General features: G+C 35.8%; 1 protein-coding gene across 12 annotated transcripts in view; it reads left to right on the top strand.

Moving 5' to 3' along the window:
- The window catches only part of LRRC4C (leucine rich repeat containing 4C), a 485,302-nt gene that overhangs the window by 178,810 nt on the left and 279,792 nt on the right, over window positions 1–26,700 (top strand). For all 12 annotated transcript variants that reach the window (XM_039731024.1, XM_039731023.1, XM_039731022.1 and 9 more), the window contains one exon: window positions 21,733–21,822. The gene's annotated coding sequence lies outside the window, so the exon portion shown is untranslated. The remainder of the gene's footprint in view (window positions 1–21,732; window positions 21,823–26,700) is intronic.

Raw genomic sequence — 26,700 nt, 5'->3', positions numbered from 1 at the left:
ACACATGTTTCTTAGAAGCCAGCTGAATATTTGACAGCCATCATGGTGATTTTTTTTTTTTACTTTAAACTTAAGTGCAAGTTTAAGCAGCTGACTCTTGTTGCAGTGTTTATCTCCTTTCATCTGTCACTGGCACTGTTAAGGCAGGTCTCTCTATTCTTGACAGCTTCTCCCTAGGCATTAAGGTAAGATGGCCTATGAACTTTCTCTTCTGAAGACTAACCAGCTGCAATTTTCAGTCCTCCTTATCCATCGGGTTCATCAGGTTCTAACTCATACTGGCTGCAGTTCACTACCTCAACATGTCTTGTAATCTGTGTTTTATACATGAAGTACCCATGGACAGCAGTTGAGGCTCACAAATGCTGTAGAGGGAAAAAATCACTTTGCTCAATCTGCTGGCTGTCACTTTGCTGATGTAGCCCTGTGTGCAGCTGGCATGGGTTACTCCATCCCAGCGGCAGGACTTTGCATTTGCCCTTGTCAGACTTCATTAGGTCTCTGTCAGCCCATGTCTGTGGAAGGCCAAAGTGTCTCCGAAGGGACTGATTGCAGGGACAGCGGCATCACAATTTCCAAATCATATTTTATTGTATTATCTTCCACATGGATAGATGGCTTGAGTTCTGTTTTTCCTTAGGACTAACTTGGTTCTTCTTTTTGATGCAGTTTAAATCTGTTACTCTTGGTCATGTAATCCCTAGGCATGGAAAATTAATTCATGCTATCCTCTTTTTCGTAGCTCTGTAGGTATTTGGAAACATCATAACCCCTATTACTCTTTTATTCTTTTCTCTCCTCCTTGTTTTTCACAGCTCTTAATCTCTTTGTAATTTTTCTTGTTTCCTCTGGACTGTCTGAAGTTGACCCTAATCTTCATTGAAATGCCTGAAATTTGATGAGGTAGTCTGTGTGAGTCTTTATGCTTGACAAGTACAGTAGAAAATAATTTCCAGCCTTTTCAATGCTGTGTATTAGCAGGTATATCCCAAATACAATTTACTGCTTTTATAACAGCATAAAATTAGGTTTAGCTCCTGGACCATAAAAACCTCCAAATCCTTTTCTGTGAAACCATTTTTCCACACTTTCACACTATTTGTGTAGGAGGGTGATGACCCTAGATTCAAAATATTGTCCACCTTTAAGGGTAATTTTGCTTGGTTTTTAAATCCGAGTTACACATTGTCAAAATGACAACTACTTGGAAGCTTAAAACTGAAAGTTATGTTTTATCTTTGAGTATCCTCATCATTAATGAAAACACTGAGTGAGCCTGAATCATGAGGAGACTTCAACAGATGTATTTGTTTCATTTGTTGAAATGGTATTGACAATACCTGTCGAAAATTTTCTCTGAGCAACTTTGCCTTGGTGATAATCTGTTTTCCTCTATGTTGTATCTTTCCTCCTATTTATATCAGATACAGTAGTATCAAAACCCCGAATTCATGTGCTGGTATAGGAAACTATCATAAAACCTTGTATTTTGTAGCAGAAAGAAATTTCTAGTTGGTACACATTTGATTGTTTTGATGGCTTTTTTTTTTTTTCTCACATTTTCCTGAGAACCTAAATTTAGTTAAAATCCTCAAAACTCCTCAGCTGTTTTTGTTCCCAAGTGTAGAAAGTTTTTGTCCTCTTCTGGTTTCACTACCGTATAGAAATATTGTTATAAAATGACATGTCAAGTATCAGAAAATTGTCATAGGACAATGTATATGCTGCTAAGAGATCATCTTCACACAATATTCTTTTCCTAATAGACAGCTATTTAGCTAAATGTCTTAATTATCACGAGGCTGAATTCTTTCTGTTTACTTAATTTTCATATTTATATGATGGAAATAGGTGACTAAGTCCTGCTGTAGATCAGCATACCTTTGTAACACCTAAATTATCATGTGATCAGTTTAGCTGCTTGGCATGCAGTGGATGACTGCTCCTTTGTTCCTTGCTGTGATTCTTCTGTTTCATAAATTTTTAGGGTTAGTCATAATTTTTCTGTCTCTGTGGGTTTCTGTTAGTGTCTCCAAGAAATCATGAAGATGTCTGTAATTTGGTAAGTAGAATATTTTTAAATCTATCTGGGCTGTATTATGTTGCCGTTAAATATATCCGGTGGTCAAAAGATGAGCCTTTTTGGACCTTCTTCTGCCCAAGCACACATTGTCTTTGCATCTGTTTCTCCCTGAGCCCTGTACATTTACCTGAAAGTACTGAAAACCCAAAATCTGATTATGCCAACCCTTAAAGCACTACTTTCCTTTATAGACACCTTTTGTTTTCTTAGAGAAGTCCCGGGCAATATCAGTATGTGCATAATTTGTTTATATTCACTAAAACAATTCAGTAGCTTTAGGGGAAATTTTTCAGATACAGCTTCTAAATGGCACAATATCTCCCAGAACTTCGTGTAGCTGTATTAGGAATGCTTTAAGAATTGAAATACTCCAATTTCAGAAGGAACAGGAAAGCAAATTTCAATCTGATTACTTTCCCACCCCAGATTCTATATGGCTCCATATTGACTATGGATACCTGCCAAGATAACTTTGATTAGGTCATCTCATCAATAAGCTGTGTCCTTCCAGGAAAGCACTTTCATTCAATTAATGTGGCAAGTCAAGCTAGGTCAGAATTGAAATTCAGTAGATATTTGTATTGCAGAGACATTTGTTAATTACATTCAGTTTTACATAAGGGACCTCATCAGATAAAGGCCTTAAAGGGGGAAACAGAAGCATTCAATTGTAATCAAGATGTCAATGTACATTCATACATTCTGTGAAGGTAGAGGAAATTAACACTACGTGTGTCAGATACTCCATAGGAAATTTCAAAAATTTGCCAGAGAGATGCAGGTGGGAGGTGGAGAACAGCAGTCAAGTGAAAGGCATTTAATTGGAACCTCATAGATGAATATAAAGCCCAAACAGCAAAGATAATTGAAGAGAAGAAACACTCATACCTTCAAAAAAATAGGGTCAAGATAAAACTCTGTTAAGATAAAAAATACACTCTGTGTATGATTACATGCAGTAATTGCTGAGAAAATACTAGAAATTAATGAAAGTCATGTGATTACAGTATTTGTGAGACAATCTCAACATGTCTTCCACTGTTCATATTTAATGTATTGAAAACAGGCAGGCAGCAACATTGTGCTTGATCACAATTTTACTCTAATAGCAAACTTCTGACATGACATTTTAAAGTCTGCCAAATTTAAACAAGAAGATAATAGAGAAGATTATAATGTACATCATGTACTTTTGTTAATTGACAATGTAAGTAGAGTTAGATGATTTCTGGTAGAAATAGTCACCAAGTCCTGCAATGGATAGTTAAATGAGTTTTGTATGTTCCAGCACTAGATGAAGCAGAAAATATAAAACATGTTAATGTCTGAATTATTGATTTTTGCTAGAAATATTTAAGTTGTCAAAAGTTGTTTGCCTCATGTTTTACTTCATGTGATCTTGTGCTGATTTCTCAGGAGAAATATAAATAAATATAAATAAAATATATTTAAATATATATTTAAATATCCTCCATCCCAAAAATGTCTTTGAGTTAGAAGGCAAACATCAAGATCATGAAAGGTGATTTGTTTTTCTGTACATCCATGTAGCTGCTCTATATATTAATGTCCAGATTGGCTCTCCTGTTATGCCAATGCAAATTGCTGAGATAAATTCAGAGAAGAGTTTTAAGAAAGGCCTGTGATCTGGGAAATATTACCAGTGAAAGACTTGAGAAATTCCATCTGCTAAATTTATCAAAATGTTGATTGAGAGATGATCTGTAAATATCTTTCAAGTATGTCCTTAAGGGAGAGATTATTCCTTACCAAAGTTGCAGATGTGGACTCACCATTCATATATGAGAAAAATAAGGCTAGAAATATTTTTTTTTTTTAAAATCCCATGTAATAAAACACAGCACAGTACAATGTCTTTCTTTACTAGTGCTGTTAACTCCAAGGTCTCAAGGCTTTGCATGGGAGGAAGACCCACTAATTCTAGTCTCCCAGTTAGGACAATTATTATGTTTTGTGGATATCAGTAACACTACTGAATGTAAAGTAGCATTTCAAGACAGCTGTCTCTAGTCCTTTTCAGAACCTGATTTGTTAGCCTCACTGTTTCCATACATCTTCAACTGATGATGCAACTCTTTGAAGCATAGAGCATTAAATCAGTAACAGACATTTGCCAAAATGAAATTGGAGTGGTTTGTAATACTGTGGGATTTATAGCCAATAACAACAGGCAGGTGCTCAGACAGATTTATTGTCGTATTATAATGATGTGAAGTGAAGAAACCTCAGCAGGGGAGCAAGAACATGCTTCTTCTGTTTGCTTAATGCAGTCTTCTAAGTAAAACACCACATTTATGAATTTGGGTGGTTTTATTGATGCTGTTACTGCCTGAATGAGGTCTGAACTGCAGCCACCAAACAAATTTGTTTTGTCAGATTTAGATCTCCAGCCTTCTTTATCAAATAAAAACCCCAAAAATTGGATGGGGACATGCTGGCAATCTTATTGTTCTGTCCAGCCATTACTGCTGTGAGCCATTACACAGATATGCAGGAAGCTGGCTGGTTTGGTTTTCATGACATTTAGAAGCATGGCCCATACAGCCAATACAAGATATGATCATGTTGTACTTTGTGAATCCTACATGATAGTGGAAAAAATAGCTGTTTGTCATCATTAGTTGTCCACCCTACCAATGGCAGAGCTGTCATTCAGACTGATTACCCTAATGCAACAGAAACTGCAGTGGAAGCGCCAAACTAATTTCAGTAGCTAGAACAGAACTATAACTTTTTTTTAGGCAGTTTAGTGACTAATTTAGTCAAGCAAGCACCAAGTGTAGGGCAATAAAGTTATTTTCTTATGATTTTCTTTTGAGTTTGTTTTACAGTAATGATGTGTGTTCAGGCCAACTTTTATCTAAATATACTGATTTTTCTTTTGGTGAGAACAGAATTTAACAAAAGCAGTTACAGTCAATTTTAGGTATATTTAAAAAATTTATTCCTAATTCAAAAATAGGTGTTTGAATGTGATTCAAACAAGCTATTATAGTTTGGGGTTTTTTTTTGTCTGGAAAAAGAAACCATTGACATGACCTGTGATGTAACCAAGATGGTTTTTGAACTTGGTCCCATATTCCTTCATGTGAATTCTAATACGTCAGGATAGTTAGACCCATTTTATCACTGAAATCCTATTTAATTTGCAGTTATAAAGCACCATGGACACAATTTCAAAAATGAAAGGAGACTTGGGCCTTGAAATATGTTCTTTTAATGTCATATAATATTTAGTAAGCCTATGAAAGTAATGAGAATATTATTGTGGAATAAAGCTATGCTTATGTCTCAGGTTCATGGATTTTATAGAAGAATAACCTCATCCTAGACCTTGTGAGATTTTCTTACCTATGCTGAATAATTTCCAAGTAGACATGTTAGCTGCTAATTTGCAATGCAGATGAAAGAGTTCTTCAGTAGCAAGATTTCTGTCTTTTGCCAGCAGCTTAAATTTTCTTTTAAGACAATGTTTAAGAAGTATTCAGAAGATAATGTAGCAGAACTCGTTAAGAGAAGACATCAGTGTAATACACAGGATATTCTAATAGCACAAAATACAAAGTTTAAAAAAGTGTTTTCAGAAATGTCTTAAATCAACAGAAGTAGGACTGCTACTTAGTGAGAAGATGACGACTCCTCAGAAAAAAAGATAGGGTTGAAGGAATTGGGAGAATTTACTACAAAGGATTATTCATTTTATGCTATTATCAAAGTGAAAGAGGTTTTTTAGGAAAACAAATTATGTTGGCTTGTAGGTGTAAGTTGAAGGAGGAGTGTTTGCACCTAGAAACAGCTACCAGGTCTTAAAGTCCAAAATAGAATGTGATCTCATACACACACTAAGCATGTGTAATGCAACTGTAACTGGATAATGTTTTAGAGCATAACTCTTTAAGAGATAAGAGAAAAAAAAGTCATGAATCTTTCTCCAAAACTAAGTAATCTTTCTCCAAAAAGAATCCTTCATCCTAGCTTAAGATCTGCCTGTTTCTGATCACAGAAAGGGGACAATGAAACATCTCAGACTGCTTCAGCTAAACTATTAAGGGAATAGATTTGTATAAGTTATAATACACACATGTGAATATCAAATATTTAATATAGAAAATTTCCATAGGTATAAAGCATTACAGGGTAGTTGAGGTTGTCCTGCTCACAGCCATGACACCTTGGGGTCAGAGTGCTGCTGGCCTTACCCAGATGAGTCTTGAAAATCTGCAGGGACACCAAGACTGCAGTTTCTGTAGGGAGTCTCACTTAGTTATTCGATTATTCTTGTGACAGAGAAGTAAGAACCTCTCTTGTTTCAACTTGTGTGTTCTTTCTTGTCTTCCTCCCTTACACCACTGTGAAGATACCCTCCTGTGGAAACTGCCCCTGCCACCCCCCAGCCCCCAAGTTACTTATTCTGAACAATCCCAGCTCCCTCACTTTGTCCTCACAGAACAAGTGAATCTAACCCTAACTCACAGTGGCTCTTCACTGGATTTGCTTCTGTTTAGTCTTATCTTTTTGTGTACTGAGAGAGAGGAAGTATTGTTTTCATTAATTAAAAGCTAAAAATTTGGCTTTTGTGTAAAAGTTCTCTTAGAACTATATTTTGAGTTGTTTTGTCCCACAATTTGGGGACACGCTGCTTCTCAGTGGAGTCTTAAGGCTTCCTGCCAGATTTGGCAGTTTGCCTCATCTCAGATTTCATGGGACATCTCAGAATGGAAGATAAAGAAGGGCAACACAGAAAATATCTCAACTTTCTCTCCACCACCGTGTGCTACTTTTTTTTTTTTCCTTAGGGTAAGGAAATTTTTCTTTAGAGACTATTTGGATCACAATTTTTATTTACTCAAGACTGCAGAAACACATCCTTCTGTGATCCAGTCATTTATTGTGGTTTGCCCTGTGAAAGCTTAACATCTACGTAGTTTCAAGCAAATTAATTTTGATGTGATTGCAGCCCTTTTTTTTTTCACCTTCTTTATGGCAAGTGGTTGATGCAGAGGAGAGGAAGCTTGGTTGTCCAGTCTGAATGCTTATAGCCTGCCAATTGTATGGTATGACAAAAGAATGTAAAAAAAGATATATTTGTTACCATAGAAACAACAAAACTCTTCCTCTAACTGTATTGAAAAACAATATCTATCCTCTCCTCCTGAACTGTTAAGGAACTATATCTGAAGTATTACCTGTGAGGTATTCTACACTGAACTGAAATGCATATTGGTTTATTAAACTGAGCCCTTTACCGCCACGAAATAGTTGTATTCATGCAAGGATATCACCAAACTCTATTTAGTTTTCACTGGTACTTTACAAAAATTAAATTAAAAATATTTTATACAGAAAACATGATGAAAATCTGAATTGTGCATTGTATTCTGCTGTATTTTTTGTCCCTGTTCTTTTACAGAAATCATAGTATGGGGATGGACAAGTTTTTGCAAAACTGAAGTCACAATTGGTACAGTATTAGTTTCCCACTGAGGGATGTCAGTTTTCAAAGTGACCAAGATTTTATTACAGACAGAACAGATTCTGAATTTGGTCTTTTATGCTTTTGTCCTCAGCTGATTTTTTGGCAGTTTGTACTATGTGTTTCAAGTTTGCTCCAGTATATTGTGGAATATGTTGTGGTGTGGGTAATGATAAAGTGGTGCATCCTTTTAGATAAAATTGTTTTAGCTGCTATGATTTGTTTGATTGTCCACTCCTTCTCCAATACTTACAGCACATCTGATGACACTCAGCAAATGATATTTGAGTTCAGCAGGCTGCTGCATTGCTTCATAGAGTCTTCAGGAGAAGTATTTAATTTTATTCCCATCTTGCATGTAATTCATGTAATACAAAGAGTTTTATAGTCAGTCAAACTGAGGTAATATGAGTTGAACAACTCACAAAGGAAGGTGTTTGTTTATTTGGGTATTTGTTTTTGTCCTTCCCAAATCAATCCTTTCTCTTTATTCATGCATTCCCTTGGCAGAGCAATTTTCTCTAGAAATACAAAGTGACATTCGAATAAAATTCAATAAGTTTTGTTAAATTTTTCTAGGAAGATAGTTTTAGAAGCATCAAAATGAAGTTTATTTATTTTTTTTCCCTGTTTTGAATTTCATAATGTGTTTATATGACTTTTGAGTATTTTACATTCAAAGCCACTGAAGTTCCTAATTCTCTTGGGTGCTAAAAAAAATCTTTCTAGTGTTCTCTAACTTTTGAGGACAGAGAATTACTGTGCATGCTGATTACATACTAGAGCCAAGAATAAAGCATTTTGAAGTATCAGACTAGCATTTTAATCATTGCGCACTGTGATTTGCCACAATATTTCACCTTAAAAGAGTGTCTGTAATTAAAAATCCAGTCTTTGAACAGAATTTACACATTATTTTCCTGTATTGATATTTAACTGCTAATGGTATATTTTTGGATACCGTTTGTGTTCCATTTTCAATAGGCTGAAATTATGATATCTACCTCAGATCTACACATTAGTTGTCTACCCTCATTTAAGGAAATTGGCTGTGCTTGAGTGACAGCCTCTGCTAGAGTTTATTTCCCTCCTCCATACCTGTGGTAATGGAGAAGGGAAATAAACTTGGGGTAATGTAAAATAAATTTGGGGTAATATAACCCTGGTCATGTTAATGAAACCGCTCATCCTGTCTCAAAGCTGTGCTGAAAAATGTCTAATAAAGGATTTTTTTTCTTCAACTGCACTGTTGTTTTTACCTAGAATGGAGGAAAGATGCAGAGTAGGTCTGCTGAGCAGCTTATATCAAGTGAGTGAACATGCACTTCAGTGTAATTTTTAAATAAGTGTACCACTTTGCTGAAAAGTGTTCCACAGACACAGAATATACAGGGCGCTGTTTGATTCTTTCTTCAGCTGCTTTTTCTCCTCTACTCATAATATGTCATACATTTTCAGCAGCTTCTGCTCTGTAATTTCATGAGCAATTTTTGCTTAACCTCTAAGGTTAAAAAAAAGTTATCCATGTTAATTATAGGACAATAAGAAAAAACTTTTCCTCTGGATATTTATTACCTTGAATTGTATAGTGTGGACCTGTGCTGTGGAATAGAAAATAAGTGTTAAGACAGTAGAGATTAAGCATTTTGTGTACAATGTGGAGGTGACATAATCACTCTTCAGTAGAGGAGAAATGAAACAATTTTCAGCAGCTACTGCTCTCTTTCTTGGATTAAGCTTGTTTGCACTGTATGACAAACTCCACAGTCCAGACTACTTAGAGTTTTTCTCTTTTTGCATTAAGATTTTGTTGTCAGCAGTGATTGTCTGCTCTTTGCTGACCCAAGAGCAAACTGACCCTCAGCCAGAAATTCACCTCTCTGACTCTCTGTATGCCATATACCATGTCATGTTGAAGACATCTTCAAAGCGTCAAAATTTGCAAACATCCTGGAAACATTTCCTCTCCTGCTTCTCATACTGTACCTTTTTCCCCCTTTTCACTTTCAGAGAAACCCTCTTTTTTCCCCTCTTTTTAACTCTTTTTTATGAATTCCCTTAGAGTTGTGGAATGTTCAGAAATGTTCTTTATAATATATGCTGTTCCCATACTACTATGTTAAGTCTGAATTATATAATTATATGCATTTGGGGGGGGGTTCTTTCAAATTCTCTGGCAAAATAGTTTGGACATGAGATTAAATGGTATAGTCAGAGCTATTTCTGCTCCAATTAATCTTTATATTAAAAGGTGTTTCAGAGAGTGCTGCAGAAGTGAAAATTCATCTTTCTGAAAATTGCCAATTTCCATCAGCATTGTAGCTGGCTAAGAAACTGTTTCTAGGACATATAAAATTAAACTGAAGGAATCCTTTTCCCTGACCTTCAAGCAGGGTAGTGTTACTAGCTTCCAGTAAAACCGCAGATGATGTATTTTGTGGAAATAAATTAAAAAATGATGAATTTAGGCAGACTCAAGAACAATTTTAGCAATGTTGAGAGTTATCAGGTTGCAGGACATTGAAATTTCTCATAACTTTCATATTTATCCTAACACTGCACTGGTCAACACTCAAGAAATTATGTTCTTAGAGACAACATTGACCAAAATAAAATAGAAGCAGAGAAGTTGAATTAGTCTGTTGACCTTGTGTATCTATGTCCTAATCTTCTGTAATGAATTACCTGTTGCTGCACTGCTCAGGCCAGCAGTGTAAGTCATCTTGTGTGTGGGGTCTCTTAATAATGGAATAGTTCAGTAAATTTGCAGGAGTGATAATCTTCCCACTGTGCCATCCAGCCCATCCATTTTTTCACATGCTGTGCTGCTTCATGTAAATAATCCCTCCTAAAACAAGACATCTCCATTTGCTACTTCTGTGCCCAGTTGTGTTGACTAAAGAGAATGTGGAATATTTTTGCTCTTTGGTGTTTTTGCTTTGATTCTGTTTAAGGAGTTTATTACAATGATTTCAATTGAAATTCTGGTAAATGAGGTACTCTGATATAAAGTTGCAGTTATTTTTAATATTTATGTAGCAAACCACAGAAAGTTTTTGTTTTGACTAATGCATATTTATGCTGCCCCAGATTGATTCTTTAGAGTATTTCCTGGTCATTTATTCAGTACAGCATCCATCAGAGCTTTGAAAGGTGTCAGGTAAAGGTTCTTGAAACTAACATTCAGGAACAGCTGTTAATGACATGCCCTTTCCCAGAGATCTTAGCTGTCTGCCTTGCCTTTAAAAATTAAATATTAGATCAGTCTTGATACTTGAAGTTTTCAGTCTCTTGTTATATTCTTTGATACTTGCCACAAGCTTCTATTATAACTTTACAAAGACCTGTTTTTAGAAATTTATGGTCTCTCTTCATCTCATGATTCTCAGTGTGAGAAAATAAGTTCTACTGAAAGCATGGGCATATTATGTGGCTCTTATTTGCTTCCAAAGCATCTAGTGGCTATCTTCCACAGGCTGTTGTGGAGATGGTTTTCTTCTCAGTGTTTTATGTTTTCTTTTGCTGAAGTAAGTAATGTGTCAGGCAGGAGGAGAAAAGGAAGTTATGCTCCTCTGATCACTGCCATATTTAAATGCCTGCTTAATGTAGTCTTTGCTAGTTTGAGTAAGCATTCATCAATTTTCTGTGTGCTTGCCTGAAGGTGCAAGTTCTATGTCTTTAAGAAAGCTTTTTTTCATACTTCACTCTTTTCAGGTCTGAGTATGTAGCTATAAAATTTATATTTTATGTTTGAAGGAATAAATGAGATCCGAAACTTTCGTGCTTTCCTTCAACAGAAATACATTCTGTGACAAAGTATTCTTAGCAATAATCTGACCATGAAGGTGCCCTGTGATGTACTCAGATCAGATGACTTCAGTAAAAATGTAGAGTAACTTAGAGAGAGAATTTAAAAATTAAAAATGCTGGAAACTTGAGGTAGTTATATAATGCATTTTCTCTGTGTGAGCCATATAGTCTATCTATAATCTACAAAAAGAAGTAAATATAAATGTATAAACATGGATATAGGAAACCAGCAGAAGGAGATGGCAGTAAAATATATGCAAAGCTGGAATCTAACATAAATAGGGAGAATTAAGAAAAAGAGTGGCCTTTCCAAACCAGGCACACAGGAGCTGATGCTTTGATCTCAGCTGGGTTTGCAGCTCTGCCCCAGCAAAGTTTGTAAGAACAGGATTGACAGCATCCTGATGGGAGTACAGCTGCCCTGCTTTGGACCACACAGCAGCTGTCAGCCATGCACACCTTTCTGGCTCTTCTCAGTACCTAAACCAGGCAGGTTTCATACTGGAAGAGAGTGCTTTTGTAATCACTAGGCAGAGACAAGAGTAGAGCATTGGTCTTCTGGTTAGCTTTTAAAAGACTACCTCCAAGAATGAGTTAGGGCATGAAAGTGTTGGGATTGACATGCTGAGTACATTTTGTACTTACCAACTGGTTACTGCACATTTGTAGCTCTAGTGTGCATGGTGTATTTAGAGCCTTGGTGCTGTGCCATGGTACCTGAGCTTTGAATCAGGGTGATCCTGATCAAGGTCTTCTTACTGATTACTGCTACTCAACGAGTCTGACTATGCAAGGCTTAGGAAATCAGTTTTCTTTTGTGAGTTGCTACTATCAGGAATACAGGTTAGTCACTGTAAAACTATTCCTACGAATAGAGAATTCATACTCTTGCAGTGCTGGCACTGAGAATTACCAGCATACTGTAACCTTAAAGCTGTTCAGAGTTTAGAACATTTGTCTGAGTCCTTGTGAAACAATTATTACCTTGTTAGTAAATTCATGACCTGACATTTGTTACTGTCATCATAACAACCATTGTTCTAAGAAAGCAATATTCAAACCTGTACTGGTTCAATGCCTGACTCCTGGGAAAACACAACTGAGACTAATTTACAGTCTCAAAATATGCTGGGAATTCCTATTATTTTTCCTTGTGTTGCTCCAGTCTGTCCCCTTGAGGCAATATGAAGGAAAAAAAATAGAGTAGAGAAACTGATATGTTTTGAGGAAATACAATTATTTCCTTAAAGTATTCTCAAGGCCTCTTTCATCTTTCAGATATTTGGGATAGAATACAGTGAATGTGGGAAAATCAGAGCTCTGTTTCACTGATTTTTTTTTTCCTTTAATTTTCAGTATGTCAAACTTAATTTTCAGGGTTCCCTTCTTCAACCATAAAAAATTAATCAACACCAATAAGCATAAAAACTTCTGATTTAAGTGATTCTTTAATTTTAAACTAATTTTTAAAAAATACCAGTTCATTTCTATTTTCCTGCTAAAGTGATCAGCATTATTTGAATCCTTTGAATATATTTGAGTAGTCCTTTCATTTACTTATCATCATCATTATAGCCCTGGAATCCATTTCTCATTTTCGCCTTTTAAAATATGTCTATTATAAGTATTTTTAAAGTATCTTATTTGTCTGAAGGTTTTTCTCAGCTCCTTCAAATGACAAAGGAATATAGAATATAAGTGAGTCTTGGGTATTAATATGAAATAGTTTTCTGGATCTGTATTTCTATCACTTCAAGGTTTCATCTTGAGATGAATGTTGCCTGGGAACTGAGAACCAGGAGAAAGATACTCCCTTACTAATAACACAGTCTTTTTATCTCTTATCCTTACCTTCTGGTGTTTTCTGTGTCTGGGGAAGCTAGCCTGAAAATTCATAATCCTAGTTGTGAGACCAGAGTTGATAAATGTTTTCACAGGAATGTTCAAACAGAAAAGAGAAAGGTGGCCAGGATTTGTTGATATGAGCAATGGAGAACAAATACATGAAGTAATAGTTATTAAATTACTTTGACAGAATATGTTGCTTCTTGGAAAGTATAAACGCAGAAATGAGTTGAGTATATCTGTTAGTAGATCTTGCACTAAAGGCCTACTTCTGCATGAAGAGAAACCTGCTTCATATAGAATGAGATTTCAAATCTGGGAAAATGTAATTTTATATAGAATTCACTATAGTTTTACATAGGTATATTCCTAAAACTACTTTAGTATCTTAAGTGGGTGGGGGAATGGACTGTGTTGTTCATCATGAGATCATGACTCAGAAAAAAAGACAATGGCCATTATGCCTTAGTAGTACAGCAGGAGGGAAGGGTGGGAGCACTTGTAAGTGAATCTGAAAGATTTGCCAAAAAGACTGTTTGATGTGCAAGAATTATGGACAGAAATCAAAACAAACAGTGAGACATCTTCCTGAAATACTGTCTGCATTCTATAATAATAATGATATTAATTGATATTCTCCTAGTGTATTGCCAGCTGATTCCCTTCATAACCAGTAGATCTCTCCAGGGTATATAATAAAATCAATCCCCTTATTGTTTTACTAAATTCACCTCACATATCTGTCTCAAATCCCCTCTGATCTCTAGCCTTATACAACCTGAAGTTCACCTTCAGAGTCCTTTGCAATTCTTAACTTTTTGTTTCAGTGCTGAGGTCTTTTAGGTCTTACCCTCTGAAGCTTTTGTACCCATTTTAGAGGGAATAGCATTAATTTTTTTTGGAGTAGCTTGTGTGGATTTGTGCTGAAAACAGTGTTGATAACACAAGAATGTTTTTGTTATTGCTGAGCAGAGCTTGCACAAAATCAGGACTTGTTCATCCTCCACTGCCCTGCAGTGAGCGGGCTGGGGCTGCACAAGGAGCTAGGAGGGCGCACAGCCAGAACAGCTGAGCCCAACCATCCAAAGGGATATTGCAGACCATAATGTGTCATGCTCAGTGATGAAACAGTGAGGAAGACAAAAGAGCAGGTACTGCTCTTGCTTAGGAACTGACTGAACACTGGTCAGCTGGTGGTGAGCAATGAGTTTGGTTAGATTTTTAAAATAATTGGTTTTTCTTGGGCTTATATTTTTTAGGGGGTAGGAAAGGCATCTACTTTTTTCATATTAAACTATTTAGTAATATTAAACTATTCCAACACATTACTTTTCACACTTTTAGCATTGCAATTCTTCTTACACAGCAGGTCAGAAAGTAAACAGGCAGTTGTATGTGTTCAGTTGCTTACTGGTTTTAAAAAGTTATATTCCTTCAATTCTGCGCATAATTACCTTCCTTTATTTCTTGCACTTTCAACTCCATGTCTTCTCTCCTGCTTCTTTTAGCACTTGGAATGACCTCTAGCTTGCATTAATTTTTTTCTTCTGATCATTTTTCAAACTTTCCTTACAAACTTTCCTTACTCTTTCAGTGCGATGTGCTCTCCAGCCATTATGCCTTCAGTTAGCAATAAACTGATTCTTGTTTAAACTCCAAATTAAAAGATGAGGACAAAAGTATGTTGATAAGTGTTATATTATTTGCTTTATTTGTTTGGCGGTTGGACTGGATTAGTCAGGATTCTGCTTACATGGTGCTACAAGGTTTTCTGCAGTGCTGTGTAATGAACCTGCTGGTAATGCAGCAGTGTAGTTTTCTGAAAATACTGATTAATAATTAGCTCTTTTTTTAATATGTAGGTCAAAATTGTGAATTGGTTTTTGATTTACAAGTTGATAATTACTTGGTAATAACATTATTAATTTGAATTTTTAATTTTGTGTTCTTAAAGTTCATCTATAGATAATTCACAAATTCTTTTAAGCTCATTGCTAACATGCGTTAAATTTTGATTAGTTTCAATGAGCTTCATAGTTTTATTTTTCTATTAAATGGTTATACAAGTAGTCAGTGCCACTGGAAATTTTGAATTATGTATTAAAGGAGGTGGGTTGGTGACACTTAAATTCTTCCTATGTTTTCCATGTGATTTTCAATTTACTTCAGGATATATTCCTGTATTTGCTTTTGGCTGTATTCATAGTAACTATTGTCTTTCCTCATCTAAAACACCCTCAAAAATGCGGTATAATTTGACCAATACCAATTTAAATAAAAAAGATTAAGGGAATATTTAAATGAGAGCAAGTCAACATCTGAAAATATATATAACAGTTTTCAGAAAGCATTTATTTTCCTGTGTAATCCTTCTGCTTTGGGAAGCCACCTAGAATTCCTATTTCAGTAGAACAGTGTGCTTTTCCTCTAGTTCTTTTTACATAACTGATACAGAAAGCTCTTATGCCTATTCATAAGACTATTTCTATTCTGAATAGAACATTAAGGTTTTAATTCTGTTTAAAAGCAGTGATTATACGCAAAATTTAAATTGTATCTTAGGATAAATTTTAACTTCAGCAAATGTCTATGTTCTGTTATGACAAAAATTTTCATATGTACAGGTAGGGGCATAAGTATAAATAAGTTAAATGGTTGAAAATATTGTATAATAGAACTTAATTACCATTTACTAATTGTGTTCATGAATGTTATAGCCTTTTAGATTTTATATTGACAAGTTGCATCTGTCTCGGCAACTGGTAGGAACTTTGGAAAATATTCTGTATTTTTCTTATCCATGTGTTTAACAGTACTCACATGGGAACCACTACCCCATGAGGTCTGGTAAAAAATCAGTGTTATCGCCTGCTGTCCACTTATGATTTGTAATTTTATTATGACTGATAGTTCATTATTATTTTATTGCCATTCTTGCATTATGTTTCTGATTTTTTTAATTCTCCTTCAAATTTATGTGAATGACATTGAGTTCACATGGCATTGTCTGGACTGCTTTTAGGTTGCCTATGTTTTGATGATTGTAGTTTCATGCAAGCATTTAGATTTTAAGTAGCAATCCATGTTTGAACACCTGTTGGAAAAGAAGCACTTTTGCTACATTCACAAAATGTAAAGAAATTACTAAGAACTGGGTTACATGTTTATAAACACAATAAAGAAGGTTAAGTAACATCTTACATTTTAATTATGAGATGGTCTCAGAACTGAAATGTAACATGAATTGTTTTCTCAGGTCTGTTTTAACTGATATGGCTCCCTTTCTGCTTGCTTTTGAGAGTATAGAAATACAGGAACCAAACTGACATTAGTTTATTTACATGCAGAGCTTCAATTTCAAGGCCTGAAAGCTAGTAAAGTCTGCTTAAACTTATGCACTGACCTTGTTGTTCTGAGCTGTGTACCTACACTCCATCAGTAATCTCACGAATCTTTCACTTCCCCTTTGCTAAATTTGAAGATGAAGTAACATGGCAAAGTTCACAAGGGAGGTACAGGAAATGAAGTGAATCTTGGATACATTAACCTGTAAATTTTGAGTCCCTTATCAGGACACCTTAAATCCATTGATCAGGACACCATAAAATCCATTGATTTCAAACAGCTTAGTTCTGTGGGTAACCAGGATTCACAAATGCCCTGCCTGATTCTCTGTGGTTTTTTTCCCCTTAGTAACACACGGACTGCCAGAAATGAAATAGAATTTGCTTTATCTGTCTTCCTTTTTCCTCCAGAGTTTTGGTCCTGAACTATATGAGAAATGCAGGAATAATGTTCAAAATAGAATTGTAAAGCATTTGGCTAAAAAAAGGAAAGACTAGCTAATATAATGCCTACAAGATATTGATTCCTTCTCTCTTTGTGGGAAGCAACAACCCTGTTTGGTATTTTGAAAAGATTCTGCACTTTTTCATAATGTCAATAAATTGTGAAAAGAGGTTGGTTACAATACTGTCTTGTCTGAGCAGGTTTTGGCATTGTTTAATGCATTTATTAGGGATAAGGAAGAGGGCAGAAAGGTGTACTAGGAAAGAGTAAGTCTCTCTAGTGGTGATGCAAAAGAAAAATTCCAGTGTCTTGGTAATATAGTTGTGAGATGTAGTGTAACTGTTAAAGGCATCACCACCTGATGTCATGAAGATTGCCTCAGCCACAGACAGCGCTTCTTGGAATAAGTTGACTAATTTCTGACAAGCTCTGTATGACTCCTGGAAGCTCAAAGTGCTACTCAATTCACTTCCTATGAGCAGCTTTCACTGCACTGATTGTTCCTTGTGCTGCAGTTGTAAAACAAAAAAGCTGTAAGGAGAGATGGTTATGAATTGTAGGCACTACTGTACCTTGATGGCTCTGTATGGAACCATTGCCTTAGAAAGATAGTTTGAAGCTGTCACCTTTACTTATGGATAAAATACCTAAGCTCTCCTGTAGTAGTCATATTATATGCTCCTTAGCTTTTGAGCTGTAGAAATACTGACTACAACCTGAGCTCTTCCAGTTAATTCAGTGTAGCTGTATAACTTCCGAAATTTCTGTGTTAGTAACACCAGTGCTAACTTGAATTGTTTTGTACTGCACTTGTGTTGGCTCTTAGACAGTTGAGTTCTGAATTCTCAGAGGGATTTTGATTGAATAGTTGTCCATGACACTGCTGTGTTTGCGTTCTAAGGTTTTTAAGGGAAAGAAATAAATTGAAATGTAAGAATGGTGTTTCATAAGCTTCAGGTATGCTAACCCATTTTCAGTATGAAAATTGAACCTGAAGCAAAGTCCTTAATTGGCCCTTCTGTTTACCCAACACTACTGAAATTTGGCACAATTCAGTCTTTTCTTTTCAGCAAAAAAAAAAGCTCTGTTGTTACATTTTCTCCCTATTTTGCTCATTATAAGCATAGTTTTAGTCCCCTCTACACTATTACCTTACACTCCTCTAAGTTAATTTAGAGGGACTGACTAGCACTTACCACATTTTGTTGTGGGCTAATTGGCTGGCCTTGTGTCAACTCTGGTGCTCTTTCTGTCATCTAGAAAACTTCATTTACCTTGCATCGTAGTGCTATGGGTTGCCTCTGTCACAAACCACATCACCCCGAAAAAAACCCAAACCAAACCAAAAAAAAGTATGGTAGAAAAGCAACATAGAGATGTGGTTATGTGGAGAAGAAATGTCTGTTTAAGGACAAATTTGGAAAGATTGGTCAAAATGTGACTTATAACTACAGAAGGGGTTATAAAAATTTATAAAGGGAAGATGAAGAAAAGGAGTTACTCAGTGAAACATCATGAAAAAGGGTTAATTAAAAGCCTATTTTTAATAATGAATTAAAATACAGACAAGAATAATTGAAAATTAGTTAACAGAGATAAATATAAGTTGTTTATTTATTGTATTGTGATATCCTGGAAGTAGTTGAGTAACTAGCAACTGTTAATGTTTGAGAACTTGCAGGACAGACAAGTTGAAAAGAGTTTGCATTGCACCTTGCTGGGGTTTTTAGTACATGAAAAAATTACCCTGTAAAGGACTGTAAAGTACATTTGATACATTGCCCTGCTGCTGAAGTGGCAAGTTAAAATAAAAAGAAGTGCAAATGCAATAGAAATGTATGTATGACATGGTAATATTTCTACTTAACTGTGGATGGGACATGTTGTTTACATCTGGGTGCTGGAGAAGTTTTGATAAATACAAAAATTGTGATAGTAGGAAACAAAAGTCTGTGAAATTACCCAAGGTTTTTAGTGTGAGTTCTTACACTGAAGAGTGAGAGCAGTTGTTTTCATTCTCACTGCAGCTGAGACAAGATCTTGTGGTTTTTATTTTTTAATTTTAAACATTGGGAATACAATATTAAGGATAGTAGAACAATAGAAAAATATTGCCACGGATGTTCTCTGTTAATAGTTTCTCGAAGTAACTGGAAGGCAAGTAGGCAGAAGGCTGTCTGGACATCCTTGATTCTATTTCAGTAGATTAGTGTATCTGCTAGTTGATTAGTTGAATTATTCTGAAGTCCTGCATTTGGAGAATATTAATAAATAAAAGTGACACTGCTCTGAGGGTGTGGATGTTGAAAATATCTTACACATTTTGCTGTCTTTCATCTTGCTGTGTTTAATCATTATCATTCTCTTAGCTACAATGTTTCAAGCTCAAGACCCTCTGCAGTGTAGACAGCAGTAATTATAACACCCTTCACTGATGTTTGTGTAAAATTTTGTAATTACATCAATATTGCATCATGCTGATTAAGTGTGGTTTTGTATTTAGAGTATATCTCACCTTAATTCCATTTCTTCTCTTACTGCTTTTTCCCCCTAAACTCACAGTGTTAAATTTTCAGTAGTGATTATTAAAACATAAAATATTTTTGCATGAGAATATAATTGGCTTTGGCTCTTCATGCTTAATAGTGTTAATTTTGGTCTCTACTTGAGAATGGAGTGTGAGCCAAACTATTTTAGAGGACTTCATGGTTTTATTTCTTCATAAAACCATTATAATCTTCCTCTTCCCTGAATTATCTTCTGTAATATGCCATACCAATGACTTCTTAAATGTCAGTAAATTGATTTTTCCCCCAAATTTTACATTTCTCTGGTTTCATTTCATTTTCTTTTCTTGCTCAAATTTCTAACACTTTTACTCTAATGATCTTTTTTTCCATACTCTGTATATTCATAATAAGCAGATGGTACCAGGGGCTAGCTATTTCTATGTGATCATTGCAGGCCCTAATCACACTCTTAGATGGCAGTCCTAATATTTTGTGACCACACACATGGTTGTGAAATAAAGTTTCACTACATTATCCAAGGCAGAGAAGTTGCACTGAACTGCTGCATTCTTAAGCAGGAATAACCATCTTTTAGTTAGTCCTGTGGAGATATTTCTATGAGACTAAAAGCAGGTGAGCTGCACATGAATGAATATTTTTGGAATTTTTTCTTGTAAGAGACATAGTTTGGTGAGGGAAAGGCTACATATACTTAAATTCCATATGGAAAGATAATTTTACCATGTTTCATGCATTTGTTTACCCTCTGTGAACCCACACATGACTTTTGAACAACTGGGAGTTGTCAAACCAGGCGAGGGGCTGTTGGGAATAAAGAAATCATAGAATAGGTTGAGTTGGAAGGGCCCTTTTAAAGTTCATCTGGTTCAACCTCTCGGTTGTGGGCAGGGACGACTTCCATTAAATCAAGTTGCTTGGAGCGAGTCTGCATTTCTTTAAGGTTAGATAAATGCAGGGTGTCAGAATTACTGTTCCATAAAATGCTGACAAAACTGGAAAGCTGTATCATGCTATCAGCCCTCATTCCACAAGAACCTGCATGCCATCATTCATTTTTTGTAAGGATTTGATGAAGCTTTAGATGGTGAGTGGACTTAGTAGACATAACCTAACACATTCTCTCACTGCAGTTTACACTCAGTAATATTTTATTTTAGTCGTCAAAGGTTAAAAATTACTAAAATCTTCTAAGTAATTTTTTCCTTATTGTTTAGCATCCTCATCTGTAGGATGGCTGAGTACTGGTTCACAGGTGTCACACACAGTAAAGAAAAAAAACCCCATAATAATTTACTTATCCAGTTAAAAATATTCAGGAATCTGAATCACTTGTCAAAAATGCATGTAATTCCCTGTTGACAGCAAGTTCCACAACATTGATGGAAATCTTACATTTTGCTATTTTAGGATAAGAAACAAGACTTGTTAACTAGTGTTTGTTCAGACGTATGAGGCAAAATTTTTTAAATTAGTATGATTTCTTACTAGAGGGAAAGTTATGCTCTCTTAAACTTCTGGCAGAGCAGTAGAAATTAAGTGTATACAGAGTATATATTCACATGTATTTATGTATAGTGTAGTCTTCATTTTCTTGCCAGCCTATTCCACTTTTAAATTGATTTTACTGCAAGAGTCTATTATTCAGCCTACATGTTTCTTTTCTTCATGTGTTCTCATTAATACATATTGAAAAGGGATAAGAAAGGTACTCTGGGATATAATATGCAGGATTTTCTTTAGATCCTTTTTCCATTAATATTCAAAGAAAATCTGATATTTTTTTACATAAGAAAAATGTTAGGGTTTTTTTGGACACAATTCCATTTTTTGTTAGGCTCTTTGTGAAAGACATTTTTGGTAGAAATTGAGAATACTTCCTTCCTGAAAAAGAAACCTTTTCTCCTGATGGTACAAAATAAAACAGAAATATTAAACTCCCTGCAGTTCAAGTAACACTAAGCTATACATTAAACATTCTTTCAGTATTATAAAATATTAATAATATGCTTACCCTTACAAATAAAGATTTAATTATTCAAGTTTTTAAATGAAATTTTAGCATGTTCCTGTAAATTTCCCAGCTGTGATAATATATGTTCATGTATTATCACAGTGTGGCTACCAAAAAACCTGTGAATAATTTAACCTCACTTTTTTTTGTTTTGTATTTTGTCTTTCAGAAATGAATTCCTTTATTGCAAGAAATTGTGATTATTTATTGATTCAGAAAGAAAACAGACTGATGTTCTCTTGGGTCTTCTGAACAACATGTAAGTGAAAGTTTCCTGTAACCCTGATTATGTCTTCAATTTAGGTAGTGATTAGTATTTGATTTTAGCACAGAAATCTTTGGTGAGAGATGTTTCTTAATGTATTTTTTTTATCACAGCAGCAGCTAAGGTACAGTGGCAGGTTGTCTGAGGGTAATACCTTTTGGAAGATATTTTTATCCTCTTGTTTTACTTTGCACATTAATATTCATCAAGTTCTAACCATTTATATGCTTCATAGGTAGGTTCATAACAGCACAAGTTAAAATCCATCATAATTGTTAAACAAAGGTCTAAAAAAAAAAAAAATTATACAGGGCCTACCTGGTCAGCAAAATGGTCTGACACTAGATAAATGCCTTTATTCGTTAACTTCCCCTGAAAACAGCAGTATTGTGACCTTTTCTGGTAGGAACTGCAAAAACTCAACTACATAGTGGCTGACAGAAGTGTAAAATCTGATTAGAATTTTCAGTTTGTAGGAGATGCTAAGTAGTATTAATGACCTTCTCTCACTTAATGCACTAGTACAGAAAGGGAGGCTAAAAAGGTCGTTTGCTCTTTCCCAGGGCAATGTGTGAGGAGCAATGTTGCTTCTCAGTAGCAGCATGGTTTCTGGTATTGCTAATGGAACAAGAGTCTTAAATTTTCTTTTGTTGATGTTTGATTTCACTGCCATAAGCATTTCCTGCCTGATGAAGGCACCGTTCTTGAGGTTCATGTTGGATCTCTGTTATTCATTTGACTTTTGGAAGGCTAATTAATTCAGCTTTGTTCAAAGAGTTGTCTTGGTCTTTTCTGTGCATAGACATACGTGGGGACAATTCTCCAGTGTTGGGAGACTGAATATCTGTCATCGAAACAGCCATGCACTCGCACAGAAAGAGGATTTTGAGCATCCTGGTTTTCAGTGTTTTCAGTATGATTTCTGTCACTGTTTTTAGAAATGCTCTAGTCCATGAGTAGAATAGATGTCACTGGCTGAGGTGATGTGCCATATCTAGTGACTAGTCAGAACTTAGACACTCAGCAAGCTACTCAGCAAGCAAACTTGTCTTTGCTCACGTGGACTTTCCAACAACTCTAAAAGTAAATTACTTAATGTAAGATGGTATTTTTTGCAAATAAATTATCAATTGAATGGAAGAGTTGTTTGAGTCTGTTCAGATGTTGGTGAGGATTCTCAAACTGGGATGTAAAAGCTATGCAATGGAAACTGCAGTGTGTCTGTGCTCTCTGCTGAAAGAATGACAAGAAGCAGCTGCAAAATGGGTTCTCTGGACAAAAAAGTTGAAGATGTGCTGTCAAAAATCTTGTTTTAGCTGAGAAGTTGACACATATGTTTGTAGCTTCCTGGAGGATTAGACTGATAGAAAAATAAAATAATTTGGCATCCCTTTATCAACATCTAGATAGTTTTTTTTCTGATTCGTAAATACTTTCAATGTCATGATCAGAGGATTTAAGATCAAAGATTTCATTGTTAAGGAAAAAATAGATTTTCATCATTATGAAAAGGAATTATTTTATTTGATATGTTCATTGGATTTTGTGATAGAAGCCATCAATTTGAAATAAAAAATTAAATGTCTTAGTACCACTTTATTGCGCAGACTGAAAGTTAGGTTGCAGTTGGCCTAAAATGCCTGTGTAGCTATTGGCTGTAGCTGATCAGGAAGCCTCAGCTTTCCATATGTGACATCCCATCATTTACATTTTCTGCTATTACAATTTTATAATGCCTGGTCCTTCTCTTTGCTTTTTGGAAGACTCCAAGTCCCTGTTGTTGTAAAAGGTTAGCAAAAGCTGTGTTGCACACAGTACTAATTTATTTACACATCCCCCCCTTAGTCTGGGAGCTAACAAGATAACTAAACGCATGTGCTGCGGGTGTTTGATTTTCAGCACATGCAGCAATCAAAGGAATTCTGGCAGCCACAAGGTGGTGTCCGTACTGGTGAGAACTGATTTATGTTTTGCAAGAGCTTTATTTTCACATCAGAAAATGCAGATTAGTGGAAACTAAAGTCTGTGTCCTTGGCCTTTCATCCCAACTGGCCCCCTGATAACCTTAAGGAGTAACAGTGTTTTTCCCCTAGAAGATAATTTAATACAGCTCTCTCATGGAAGCTGTCTGCCACAAAGCGTGTAAGGTAGAAATTGGGCTGTGCCCCTAGCTGGGGTGTGTTGGTGCTGGAAGTAGCTCCTAGGAACCCTGAAGGCCTGGAAGATGGGGTTGGGGCTGGAGGTGTTTGCTTTTAAAAGGCTTGTCTGGTTCGGGGGGCTTCACTTCTGGGGTTGAATTAACTCTCAACTTCCAGATCAGCTTACAGGATTTTTAAGTACTTGACAGTGCACTGAAGATCTGTTAACCTGGGGCAGCTCATAATAAGTTTGCTTTTGTTTTTGTACTGCTTTAATATCTTTCATTTACTAGACTTCCTGATTCAGTTTGTTCTGTGTTTTTTCTTTTTTTTAGTCATTATTTGATAGAATAAAAATTCTCTTAGGAGTTTTATTGTTGTGGGATTTGGGGGGTGAAAAAATAATCATCTGAATAGTGTTGATAATAGTCCAGGTACATAATGTTTTAAAGTGGTTTTATGTGGATATTATTCTTCAGCTGAAAACACTGTTTGGGAATGATTGATTTAATTCTTTTCTCTAGTTAGAGACTTGGCTTCTAACTGGAAGCATTTTATACTGCGTAGTTACTTGAGGCACTGTTATTTTCAATTCAACAGGAAACAACTCTAAGTAGGAGCAGAGAAATGAGTGACATTGTGTTAGGGGACTGTGTATCTCAAAATACATAGCTTCAGCTTGCATGCAAAAACATAATTTAGCTGTGATAATAGAAATTAGATTTCAATCAGTATGCTCTTTGTTATTAATCCATTTTTCTCCTTTCATCTGAAGAGGTCCTAATAACATGTTAGACAAATCACACTCTTTAAAAACTGATTTGAAATAAAAATGCTTTTGAAGCCTTGTAATTTCAGGCATGCATTTTATAATAATAATATGTTTCCTTGCTGCTAATGTAGTGGCGAATGCTTGTAAATGTGCACAATGTTGTTCTTTTATTTTGGTCCAAGTTTATTGTTAGGAATTAAATAATTCTTCCTATTTAAGCAAATTTGTGAGGAAACTGTAGGAGGTACAGTGAGAACATTAAATTTGAAGAACTAATAAAGACCTTAAGTTCTAAGGACTGATTATTAATTTGGAGGATTGAAGGCCTGAGGTTAACTTTTTCCTTTGGGGCAGAAGTGATGGTGTTTCAAGTAGTTATAAATCTTTGATGTTTCATCAGTTTCAGTTACTGTCTGAAGGTGAGGAATTTGTAGTGTGTGCACCCAAGCAAACACTGCAGTGTGCATTCTGCATAAGAGCACTCTCATATAGGTTAGGTTGCTGTTAGAGTCTCAACTGTACAGCTTTATGCAGCTACATTCTAGCAGAAAATATTAGATACAGAGAAAGACACTTAAATGAAGGCTTTAGATAGGTTACTGCAATTATCATTTTGGTTTCTAGGGCTAGTTTGAAGGACAAAAGATTTACTGTCAAAGTTGTGAATTTACTGCTAATTTAGTAACATTTCTCTGTTTCTTCTGCTGCTTTTAGTCTAGCAAATCTTAGCTGCCTAATATCCCCTTTTAAAAACACCCTTTTGAAGCTGTGGGGGTTGGAGAGAGAAAACAACTCCCTTCTGTGAATGTGGCTATAATGCTCTATCTGAGCATTCCCCTTCCCGACCACTTCTCTTTGTGCCACCCCAAAAATGGGTGATGCGCCCAAAATCCTTGTCTTAAGGACCTTAGAAGGGCCCCTCTGTATTACTGTCTGCTGTCTTACAATCTCGTCCCTTCTTGTAGGGCTGATTTCATCACACCCCCTTTTTCTTCTACAGAGTCTTGCTTTTCAGCATCCTTAATGCTGTGTGAGTGAAATTGGATTGGATGAGTAGGATCCTCTGGTCCATGCTGCCACACATGGATTGACAGCCCATGGACAGCAAAACCCCACTCAGCCTGCAAAGGGTCCTCTGGATGAATGGGGCCAAGAGCTATCTCAAAACCCAGCAGCTTTAGGACTTCCTCATGTATCAGTGTCCAGTCACAAGCTCTTTTTTTGGTTAAATCATACAAAGGCCAGGCTATGATGGAAAAATCATGAAGATGCTTCCTCCAAAGTCCTGGTAATAAGGTACACAACCAGGTGCATCTTTGTGCAATGTTTTTTATCTACTCTGGCTTCCTGTGACCATCCTTCCCCAGGCAGGGCTTTTGCTTGATAGCCACTCTTGGGCTGTACTAGGCCTGCAGGGCAGGGGTGGGACATTGCTTCCATCCTGCCAGACACTGACAGCTGCACTAGAGGCTCCAAAGGGGATGGGGTGTGGGGCAGGGTGCTGTTCCACCTTTGCTGAGCTTGATCTGTCCCCTCCCACACATCCTGTAGTTTTGAGACAGATGTAATTTTTTCAGTCTTGGACTGCTGAGATTCTGGGCTTATAAAAAATTGATTTGAAATATATCAAGCATTAATGTCTGTGAGAAAGTATGGCTAATGTTATTAGGTGTCCGAGTTGCTTCCACACACCCAGGGCAGAAAGTGAAAGAATAAAAAGAAGGCTTTGATTAGAATACATCAAAACTACATGCAATTCAATCTAATTGTCATAAGCCATCACATATATTAAATGCAGTTTGTGTTTAAATTACATTAACTTTATTTCTACTATTTCTATTCTTCATTTCTATTAAATACTTGCATTTCTTAGATACTTTCATCCTCAGCAACTTAGTATACTGAGTGGTATTTATACCACGTATCACATGTTAAATACAACCTTATTCACAAAAATGAAAG

The sequence above is a fragment of the Passer montanus genome, unplaced genomic scaffold, assembly GCF_014805655.1.
Source record: "Passer montanus isolate IOZ18808 unplaced genomic scaffold, ASM1480565v1 scaffold75, whole genome shotgun sequence".
In the NCBI taxonomy this organism is placed as follows: Eukaryota; Metazoa; Chordata; class Aves; order Passeriformes; family Passeridae; genus Passer; species Passer montanus.
Note: the sequence above shows the minus strand (reverse complement) of the source record. Positions and strands in the feature narration are given on the sequence as shown.